Below are 12,500 nucleotides of genomic sequence, written 5' to 3'. Positions count from 1 at the left end.
ATTGAATATATCAAAATTCCAGTAGCTTTTACAGATTACATTTGATTTGGTTTACTTACTTTAATACATTTCTTATTCTCTTCTGTATTTCTTTTAAGTTTTGCCATTTTTCCCTCTTTTTGCAGCATTGATTTATATTCTATCGAGAATTTTTTTACTAGTTAAAAACCTGTGGCATGAATTATTAGAAATAATACTAATAATAGTAGTAGTAGTAGTAGTAGTAGTAGTAGTAGTAGTAGTAGTAGTAGTGTTATATCGATAAAATTGGGGGTAATTTTATCAATATGCATGTGATTATAATGGTACCAATACTAAAATCAAGCATGGTTAATAATTACACTGTTACCCACGAAAATTTTTGTTTTAAACTTAATTCTAATAAACCTTATTAATTCTCTTTTGAGGTTATTATTATGTTTAATTCAAATTCTATCCTGTTCAGTTTTGTTCGTTCGAATTTATCCGCAAATCAATTTATCGGTAAATTTTAACAATTGCCAATTAGCAATGAAAATTATCATGAAATTACTACCTATTTTAACAAATAATTATCATCTTTAAGTTTAAAGTCTTGATTTACTTAGATTATTCAACATACGATATATATATATATATATATATATATATATACAGTATGTGTATGTATGTACATATGTATGTGTCTGTATTCCTATTTTCCAGGGATTCTTTGTTTTTTCCCAGGTCCTTAAAATGACAATCAAGGTCCTACACGAATATATCATCATTATAACTAATTACCTTAATAACTAACTAACCAACTAACGACAACAACAACAATAATAATATAAACTATTTAAACAGAATTTAGTTTTGATTAAATTCCCTCTCAAATAATGTACCCTGGTGATGACAGATGTTCACAGATGGAAAAAAAAAAAACTTCCAATTAGTTATTATTACTAATTAAGCCACAACCCTAGTTGGAAAAGCAAGATGCTATAACCACAAGGGCTCCATTAAAAAAAAAAATAGTCCAGTGAGGAAAGGAAACAAGGAAATAAATAAAATTCAAGAGAAATAATGAACAATCAAAAAATATTTTAAGAACAGTAACAACATTACATAAGACATTTTATATATATAAACTATAAAAACTTAAAAAAGCAAGATGAAGAAAAACAAGATAGAATAGTGTGCGTGAGTGTACCCTCAAGCAAGAGAACTCTAACCCAGGACTGTGGAAGACCACGGTACACAGGCTATGGCACTACCCAAGATTAAAGAACAATGAAGTGTTTTCCTAGAAGAGCTAATTACCAGAGCTAAAGAGTCTCTTCTACTCTTACCAAGAGGAAAGTAGCCACTGAAAAATTACAGAGCAGTAGTTAACCCCTTGAGCCTTCGAAGAAGAATTGTTTGGTAATCTCAGTTATAAGGTGTATGAGGACAGAGAAGAATATGTAAAGAACAGACCAAACTATTCGGTGTTGGTATAGGCAAATGAAAAAGGGAAAAATGAGCCGTAACCAAAGAGACTGGAAGTTTTTATATGTTTACTCTAACCTCTTCAGCATACAAATGAAGGATATGAGATGCTTTTCCCAAGTCATGGGACAAGAACAAAGATCATAGTAATGGTCCATGACTTGAAGATATCTCAGCTCAAGTCCTTTGCAAGGCCATAGATATTTTTTCATTTACTGTTTATTCTCTTTTAACGTAGATATGCTAATTTCTATGCTTTATTCAAACTTATTCTTTTCTATGGCAAAAATTTCGCTTATTAGTTAGCATCATATAGCACTTCTTTTAATTTGACTGTCCATGTTCTTATGTCAATTTATACATGCTAATTTTTTTTTATTCAATATACCAAACATTCCATAAAAATAATAATTTTACTAACATAATGACCTCATATAGATAATAATAATAATAATAATAATAATAATAATAATAATAATAATAATAATAATAAAATGAAGCAAAATATTAATAAAAACGAACTAAAAAAATAAATCAATTCGATAAAAAGATGGAAATTACGCCCAGAAATAAACGGGAATTAGTTAACGAAAAAAAAAAAGATTCCATATTATTATTATCATTATTATATTTATCAAAATTATTTAAATCATCAATTGCATATCGTAACACTTACATTCCTATCATATCGAAATTCTCACATCACTTAATAATAAACACTAAATAACAAGAAATCAAATAGGAAGAAAAAAACATGCACTAAAATTATCAAACATGTAAAAAATAAATAACTAATATTTGAGTGATTACTAAACCACAGTGGACACTACACAATGACAGACAATATGCTAATAGCTATAATAACTATAACGAAATCTCGAACATTTCTGAATTTCCAAAGCTATTAAATTACATGATTATTCCATTCTTTAATAGGTAGTAAACTGGCATTTATGCGTGATATATATGTATACTCACGTGTGTGTGTGTATACATACATACATATATATATATATATATATATTATATATATATGTGTATATATATATATATATATATGAGTGTATATATATATATATACACGGTATATATATAATTATTATATGTATATATATACACTGTATATATATACACATATATATATATGTATATAAATATATATATATATACATATACAAATACATATATATATAATTATATATACTGTATATATACATATATTATACATACATATATATAATATATATATATATATATATAAATGACTAAATAAATACAGTATATATATATATATACATATATATATATATATATATATATATATTTATATATATATATATATGTGTGTGTGACGTAAAACAGAGATCAACAATGTTTATCACTTGCTTTCATTTTCCCTTTGATTCATTCAAACTGCTTTAATTGGCACTTGCAGGTCCACGCGTAGATTACAGGTGACACGTTCGATAGCATCACGTATGTATATTCGAATAACCATAACTCATCTATAACTACAAATACAATATTTAAGTGGGTGCGAAAATATTTGATACCTAGTTGTCAATGAACCCCAGCGCGAGCGAAGGCGAAGTGCATTACATAAATTACATAAGACGGAACAGAAATCAATTGAGTACCTTTCCTTTTAATTATCTCGACGGCAAAAGAAGAAATCACAAAAGTCAACAGAGAACTTATTTATCAATGTGTTCTGTCTTGACGTAACAGTTTCTCCACGTCAGCTTAAAACTGATAACAGCAATCACAGGTGAAGTTCTATCTGTCTGTCAAGTCTCTCAGAGAAGAGGTTGTTACCGTCGGGGTTTTTACAGTGACCCGGTCACTAGCCACAGACGTAGACCCTCTCTCCACCAGCTCCCGAAACCAACTGATTCAAGACACGAGAAACGAGGGGGATGCCAGGCAACCTTCTCGTCGCTGCGTTCAATCACTAGTGTTGCAATGGACTTGCGGCCCTGACTGATGTATAACGTTTACACACTCTCTCTCTCTCTCTCTCTCTCTCTCTCTCTCTCTCTCTCTCTCTCTCATTCTGCGGATAAGCGGACGACACCTCTTTGCCAAGTCGACAAAAACTGAATGAGGAAAACAAAAACTGAAGAATTACTAATAGTAACCATGCATTTCCATTTTTCGAGTTTTTTTCTGATTAACACCTCCACGAGAGAGAGAGAGAGAGAGAGAGAGAGAGAGAGAGAGAGTTTATGATCTCCATCTTGAAGTTCAGAAGAGTAAATAGATAGAGGAAATCACAGGAGGGCTGTCAGAGAAACCTGGGATATATGGCCAGCTAAATTAACAGAGGACAAATATCCGGGTTGAGCCGGATAGACAGTGAGAGAGAGAGAGAGAGAGAGAGAGAGAGAGAGAGGCACAGGGTACAAATTAAAGATGTACGGTCAAGCATATGGAAGAGTTTTAAAGCTATCACACGACCGGCGAGGAAGGGACAGCCAATGTAGGTCCAATGAATGAAGGATAAACAAAACAGTATAATCTATTAGTATGCTTCAAAGAGAACTGTTAATTCGAGGAAAAAATCTTATTAAATTCTCTCTCTCTCTCTCCTCTCTCTCTCTCTCTCTCTCTCTCTCTCTTTTATAGAAGCACATCAGTAGCAAACCAATGAAAGCTTATGAAGCAATCTTTATCCGCTGACTTCTTTACTAACTTACTATATATATATATATATATATATATGCATGCTAATTAATTAATTAACCAAATAATGAATAATTAAAAAAGTAATGTATTAAATATTTATAAATAGAGCCACACCACGACGATGTTACGCAAAGCTATCTTGGTAATGATTTGATTATTCGCTCGAGAGAGAGAGAGAGAGAGAGAGAGAGAGAGAGAGAGAGAGAATTGACCAGTATTACGGTAGTCATATAGCTAACATAATTGGATACGTCAAAAATACTTCAATAGAAGTAAGAAAAGAATCCAAGATGTGTTGCCAGGTCAAACAGCAGGTTATACCTGTCACGTACCAACCTGGCATGAGAGAGAGAGAGAGAGAGAGAGAGAGAGAGAGAGAAACTTTTCTTCACCATTTGATATAAAGTTTCCGAAATATTTGGTATAGTTTTTATATCAAGTTTTTCATAACTTCTGCCAACTGACTTTTCACAGATTTCTTGTTATTGTTGTTGTTGTTGTTGTTACTTCCTAAGCTACAACCCTAGTTGGAAAAGCAGGATGCTATACGCCTAAGGGCTCCAACAGGGAGAAATAGCTGTGAGGAAAGGAAAAAAGGTAAATATACAAGAGAAGTTTAAGAATAATAACATTAAAATAAATCTGTAATATATAAACTATGAAAACTTCAAAAAAAAAAAAGATAAAAAGGATAGAATAGTGTGCTCGAGTGTACCCTCAAGCAAGAGAACTCTAGAGTGGAAGACCAGGGTACAGAGGCTATGGCACTACCCAAGACTATAGAACAATCGTTTGATTTTGGAGTGTCCTTCTCCCAGAAGAGTGGCTAGCCACAACTAAAGAGTCTCTTCTACTCTTACTAAGAGGAAGTAGCCACTGAACAATTACAGTGCAGTAGTTAACCCCTTGGGTGAAGAAGAATTGTTTTATAATCTCAGTGTTGTCAGGTGTATGAGGGGAGAAAAGAATGTGGAAAGAATAGGCCAGACTATTCGGTTATGTGTAGATAAATGAAAAATGTGCCGTAACCAGAGTGGGATTCAATATAATACTGTCTGGCCAGTCAAAGGACGTCATAACTCTCTAGCGGTAGTATCACAACGGATGGCTGGTGCCCTGGCCAACCTACTACCTACAAATTAAAATATATCTGTCATATTAAATATGAAGAGAAACCTATGTCAGCCTGTTCATCATACATTCGCAGCAAGTTTTGAACTTCTGAAGTTCCAATGATTTAACTGCCTGATTAGGAAGCCGTTCCACAATCTGGTCACAGCAGGGATAAATCTTCTAGAATACTGTGTATTATTGACCTTTATGATTGAGAGGCATGATTCGTCATCATCATCATCATCATCATCATCCCCTCTCACATCTATTGACGCAAAGGGCCTTCGTTAGATTTTGCCAGTCGCCTCTATCTTGAGCTTTTAAATCAATACTTCTCCATTCATCATCTCCTACTTCATGCTTCATAGTCCTCACCCATGTAGGCCTGGGTCTCCCATCTCTTCCAGTGCCTTGTGGAGCCCAGTTGAAAGTTTGGTGAACAAATCTCCCTTGGGGAGTGCGAAGAGCAAGCCCAACCCATCCCCATCTACCCCTCACCAGGCTCTCATCCACATATGGCCCTCGAGTATTTTCTATTATAGTTTCATTTCAAATCCTGTCCTGCCGTTCAACTCCCAATATTCTTCAAAGGGCTTAAATCTACAAACTACAAAATCTGTTGGATATAGTTTCATTGTCCTACAACGACTAATGTCCATACAGTAACACCGATCTCACTGACCTGATATATAGCCAGGCATGATGATTAGCTGCATACCTAGTATTACGTGCAGGATGGTACTGTCTGGGAAGATCTGAATCCAAGTCTTGGGCAAGATGCGTAAATAAATACTTGAACAACGGAGCCAGAGATTAACATCTAGATAAGGAATGAAAAATTTCATAGCTTGCACGTTCTTCTTCAAACAATGAAAATAAGATTCAGCACCTGATGACCTGACAGGAGAACAATACTCAAAACAAAGCCAAATGAAAGATTTGAAAAACCTTAGAATAAATCGATCACTCAAAATCTTAAAAGAAACGAATTTCAACAGTAAAAAACTATAAATTTATCAGACTAGAGCATAAGAGAGAATTGCTTTTCATTACAGAGACTTTGCCAAACACTGACAGACCTCTTAACTATCATCACAAGCTGCAAAAACCTTCTTCCAATTATAAAGCAGATACGCATGACGTCTCCCTTAGTTGAACAGCTAACCCTCGAAAGCACTTGCCAGGTCGAGAAAAGAAAATAAGATTAAAGAAAGCTTAACAAAGTTGGAGTTTGAAGTAGGAAGACGCTTGAGTGAGAACTTGAGAAAAGTATAAAAAGCACCAAACTTTACTCATAATCGACGTATATGGAGCTGTTACCAGTGCCCGAGAAGCGAGCACTCAAAATTTCAGAGCATTCCAAGAAATACATACACTTACTACATGCACGCACACACTAACACGCACAAACACACACACACTCACACTATATATATACGTATATACATGTATATATATGCACACATATGTATATATACATACATACATACATACATATATATATATATATATATATACACACACACACACACACACATATATATATATATATATAAGCATGGGATGGAGAGGTTTTGGTAAACAAAATTAGATTATGAAAAGTAAAAATGCCACTTTCTCTAAAGAGAAAAGTATTTAATCAGATGGTCCTACAAGTACTAACTTATGCATCAGAAACTTGGTGCCTTAATAAGGCTTTAGAACATAAGCTAATTACAACTCAAAGACATATGGAAAGAATAATAATGGGAATAACACTTAGGGACAGAAAAAAGATGGATACTAGATTAGAGGATATTCTAACAAGTTAGAAAAAGAAATGGACATGGGTAGGACATATAATCAGAATGGCAAATAATACATGGGCATTAAGAATAACAAAATGGGTCCCTAGAGATTGTAAAAGAGGCGGGGGTAGGAAGAGAAGACAATGGATTGACGAACTAAGAAAGGTTGCAATTAAAGACTGGCATGAAAAGATCATAAACAGGCGCAAGTGGAAGGACATGTCTGAGGCACTTGTCCAGCAGTGGACTAGTTATGGCTGATGATGAAGATGATGAGATTTTTATATATATAATATATATATATGTATGTATATATATATATATATATACTGTATATAGATATATGTACATATATATATATATATATAATATATATATACATATATATACAGTATATATACATATATGTGTATATATATATATATATATGTGTGTGTGTGTGTGTGTGTGTGCGGTGTGCGTGTGTGTGTGTAAGTGTAAGACAACCGAAAAGAACTATTGTTAATGAACCAGTATTGCGATGAATACCATCATATAAAAAAACTTAAGTTCACAAAGACCTAACCATTCATCCTAATCACTATAAACAACAAACTATAAGTGTTTTCAGCGGCAACAAAGAAAAGAATAACGTTGTAACTAAAACGTTCTGTGGATAGACCGTAGACTTTCACATAAGTATCATTAAAAATCTAGACCATTGCACACTGGAGAGTATCATCGATTACCTAAACCATCTGGTTTGGAAGTAAACCTTTGACCCACTTTACAACTTATCGGATGTAGGGACTAATTAACACCCTTGTTTGTTTGTGTGTTTGTTTGTGTCTGTGTGTGTGTGTGAGAGAGAGAGAGAGAGAGAGAGAGAGAGAGAGAGAAATACTACCATTTTCCAATTTAAAAACATTTGATTTATACTCAGAGATACTCGGATTTGACCCCTAAGCATCTTCAATACTCTCTCTTAAACTAGTGACCTAAGAAAACTAAAATAAAGTTACTAAACAAAATATAAAAATTGAAAAATAAACTGATGATTTGGTACAAACTCGATTAGGCAGTCAGTTACATGGACTTCAAAGAGTATTTTCTATTTCTTTCTTTCACCATTGGACATTACTCTAAAATTTCTTCTCGTATCATATACCATAGTGATAATGAATTCTTTAATGTATCTAATAATCATATGTGTAAGAAATATATAGGGAAAAAGTTATGAGGAAATATTAGTATGGTTGTTATTCATGAACATAATCATCTCAACTTGTTAAAATGTAATAAAATTCCTCCACGCTTCGTCTCGAAATCTTTCTAGTCTGGGTATAAACTCTCTCTCTCTCTCTCTCCTCTCTCTCTCTCTCTCTCTCTCTCTCTCTCTCTTCCGAGTGCCAAATTTGAGTGTAAAATATTCTCACACATCTCACGTACGATATAAAACTGCGTCGTTTTTTTTTTTTTTTTTTTTCTCTTGGTACTTTTTGTACTGAGTTGCAGAGAAGTGTAGTTTAACTGGGAGAACAAATTGCATCTTTAGCGTCAGTTAATCAAGAAGAAAACAGTATCTATCAAAGTGTCTCTAAGAATTTATCGATGGTGATTTTACATTTAAATTTAATTTCACAGTTGTTTAGTTTTTCTGATTAGTACAAATGGAATGAAAGGATAATTGTTTTTTTATCAACTTTGTTCATTCTTATTTCTATATATATCCATGTTTGTTAATTTGTAACTATTTTTTTTAAATTGGATAATGGTTCCATCAGGTGCTATGGGTTAAAACAAATTAAAAAATATAACTAATATCAAAGTGCAGTGATTTCATGCATAATGTGTTCAAAGAAATACGTAAAGTTTTACCCCATTTGTGTGTGTAATTACCTAGATGGTATACATGCAATCAAGAAAAGGGAATTTCAATCACTCCATTTAATTTTCCTTATGTTTTCATTTTATGCAAAGGAAAGGAGTAAAGTCTGGTAACATTGATGTAATTTAAACCTACATCTTCTGAATCAATAACTGATTCAATACTATATCCTGGTATTGCAACGAAGAGTTATGTTGTGGACGCATGTAATAACTATTTAATTTTGAAATAGAGAAGGTCCTCGACTTACAACCTTAATAGGTTTTAAGATATTTGTAAGTCAAATTTTGTTAAATTTTGGCCTATGGTAGGCCTAACCTGAATCCTATGCCTATAATTTCCATCTACAAAGGTCAGCAAATAGTTAGATTTCATATGAAATAGCTACCAGGTTATTACAAATCTCATTTGCTTAGTGTATTAAATCATATAATATTGTTTTATTACAGTTTGTCTTTATCTTATCTTTATTTTCAGTTGGATCTGTGTTTGTGAGTTGGGGACTCTCTGTACCCAAGAAGAATAAATTGATACTAAAATATCATGTAATAAAATGGTTGCTATAGATATCGATACTTTCTAACAGATCAGAAACAAACAACAGATAATAAATGAGGTTACCTCATAGGACCAATTACTTCAACACCTAAAAATTTTACTTTATGATATGACGTAACTTCAAATATAAATCACCAAATATATTGTTTAATATAAAATGGCAGGTCATGGTTTGAAAAGAGTCAAGTTCTGTTAAAGTAATGATGTTCGCCGAATTAAAATAAATAGTCTGCAGATAGAAAGACATAGCTTTAGAAGACAAAGGAAAGCAAACTAGTAAGCAGGCAAAGATATACTGTTCGCATTCGATAATTATGTGATATTACCTAAATATTATTAAAGCCTTCACTAACTAACAACTAAGGCTCACAATATCCTTTATTATCTCCGCCAACGAAGATAGAAGTTGGTTATGTTTAACCCTTTCTTGGAGTGTGTGTGTGTGTTTGTGAACAGCTTCCTGGCCACAATTTTAATCGTAGAGTAATGAAACTTGCAGGGATTAACTGTTATGTAAACAGCTGGAAGTGATTAAGTTTTAGAAGGTCAAGGTCAAAGGTCAAAGGTCAAAGGTCAAGGTTACGGTCAAGCAAAATGTCCAATTCACGTTGCCACAAATACTTAACACTTGGTTCATGTTTGAGTGTATGAAAATCCACGCCAATGAATACATATTAAAATCAAAGGTCAAAGTCAAGGTTGAGCAAAAGGTCGAGAAATGAGCTGCCTCGGCGGAGGTTTGCGCTCTACAGAGTGCCCCTCTAGCTACAAATGCTGTAATGATAAATACGTCAGGACACCTTTTTGAATTAATGCCCGCAAAAAAATAAAGTAAAAGCGCTTTCATACAAAATATGCAGACATTTGACAATTTTCGATTATGAAAGTCTATGCTCTGAAAATTCTACATATGTTCAATTCATTATTAAAAGACTAGCACCCAAGAAATCCCCGCTCTTCATAACTAAAGGTTGGCGGCCTCAGGGAACCGGAATGTCTTCTTTAATAATAACCACTAGCCTTAATAAGATATATATAAACCATCATTAACCATCTGAAAACATTGAGATTACCAAAATATTCTTCTTCATCCAAGGGGTAAATGTTGCAACACAATTGTTCAGTGGTTAAGGTAGAAGAGACTCTAGGTAAGGTAAGCGGTTATTCTAGGAGAAGGACACTCTAAAATCAAACCATTGTTCTCTACTCTTGGGTAGTGCTATAGCCTCTGTACCATGGTCTTCCACTGGCTTGGGTTAAAATTCTCTTGCTTAAGGGTACAATCAGGCACACTATTCTATCTTTTTTCTCTTCCTCTTGTTTTGGTAAAGTTTTCATAGTCTATATAGGATATATTTATTTTATGTTACTGTGCTGAAAATATTTTGTTTCCTTGTTTCCTTTCCTCACGAGGCAATTTTCCTTATTGGAGCCCCTGGGCTTATAGCACGCTGTTTTTCCATTTGGGCTTGTAGCTTAGCAAGTAGTAATAAAATAATAATAATAATAATAATAATAATAATAATGATGATAACAACACGTAGAGCCTATTTACCCACAATGCACTAGTTACCAAATCATACCACCAAACAATGCTACCTGGGAATTCCAGAATCTACCGCGGTCATCGAATCTGACCTATCTTCTAAATAAAATTAGATCTCAACAAGAAACGATCTATATTTTGAACAACATTAAACATATTTAACTACATACATTTTGTATCTCAACTGCTGCTGAGTGAACTTTCGCTCAATTCAAAGATTCAAATATTTTTTCATGAATATCTAGGTTCCACGACAAAAGAAAATCATTGAACCAGAAGTTTCTCATAAAGAAATAATAATATTAAGATTTTCTTACATTTCACCCACGGTATTCCTCTTCGTAACGATATAAAAGAAAATGAAGTTAAGTAAACCGATTTGTGATCACTTCATGGATTTGAAGTATACACTAAACCACCCCCCCTCTCTCTCTCTCTCTCTCTCTCTCTCTCTCTCTCTCCCCATATATATATATATATATATATCTATATCTATATCTATATATATAAATATATATATATATATATATATATCTACATATGTGCGTATATATATACATATATATATATATATATACATATATATATATATACATACATATATATATATATATATATAGGCTATATATATATATATACCTCTTTTAAGGCACCCTGGTAAACCTTGCTTTTGTTCCCTAATCTGGGTCTTTCCGCCAAAAAAAAAAATAAGATATAATACAGAGGATCTGAAAAATAAAAATATATATCAAATAAAAATAATGGATTAATTAAAAAAACTATATACTTATCAAATTACTTCAATCATCTGTTCCTCTAAATTCTAAATTCACCTCATGCGTGCCATTGATTTCCTCTTATTAACTTAAATTACTTGCAGAAATAGAGGGGCCTGAATATATTATTCCGCCTTCACTCTTACAATAAAGCCATTCAGACACAGCACAGGCGACGGACAATCAGTTTTCCGTCCACCAGCTGAAAATTAATTTTCACTCTTGGTCCACAATGGTCTCCAACCCATTTGTTAATTAACTCAAGAGAGAGAGAGAGAGAGAGAGAGAGAGAGAGAGAGAGAGAGAGAGATATTGATTTAGTAAACAAACAGGGGCGATGAATGTAAAGATCATTGACCCCATTGAGAGAGAGAGAGAGAGAGAGAGAGAGAGAGAGAGAATGTGCATGCAACATCAAAAGGATAATAAAATGACTAGAGAAGTCGTTAAAAATAACACATCGTAACACAAGCAAATAAAGGTGATAGCGATGAGGGAGGAGGGGAGTTGGCCTAGGAGGAAAGGAGAGGAACAGAGAGGGGAGTGGAAGAGGAAAGGGGTCAAATGAAAATCTTTTCAATGATGAAAAAAGTCTCCCCTTCTCCCACACAGCTTAAAGGGCATGGGTGGCTCTGTATGTCCACCAGAACTTCGAGAATTCAGATTGGATTTAAAGAAATCTGGGCTATATGGTTCGGTGCTGGGGCTGAGGATGCCAT

At 33.3% G+C, this 12,500-nt stretch overlaps 1 protein-coding gene across 6 annotated transcripts in view; it reads right to left on the bottom strand.

Moving 5' to 3' along the window:
• LOC137628522 (cytosolic carboxypeptidase 1-like) overlaps positions 1–12,500 on the bottom strand; it is a 450,678-nt gene that overhangs the window by 266,176 nt on the left and 172,002 nt on the right. The window contains exon 1 of one of the 6 annotated variants that reach the window (XM_068359695.1): positions 3,087–3,365. The exons of the other annotated variants lie outside the window; for them this stretch is intronic. The gene's annotated coding sequence lies outside the window, so the exon portion shown is untranslated. Of the gene's footprint in view, positions 1–3,086; positions 3,366–12,500 lie in introns of those variants that run through there. 6 annotated transcript variants of the gene reach the window in all.

This window comes from Palaemon carinicauda, chromosome 2 (assembly GCF_036898095.1).
Source record: "Palaemon carinicauda isolate YSFRI2023 chromosome 2, ASM3689809v2, whole genome shotgun sequence".
Lineage (NCBI taxonomy): Eukaryota > Metazoa > Arthropoda > Malacostraca > Decapoda > Palaemonidae > Palaemon > Palaemon carinicauda.
Note: the sequence above shows the minus strand (reverse complement) of the source record. Positions and strands in the feature narration are given on the sequence as shown.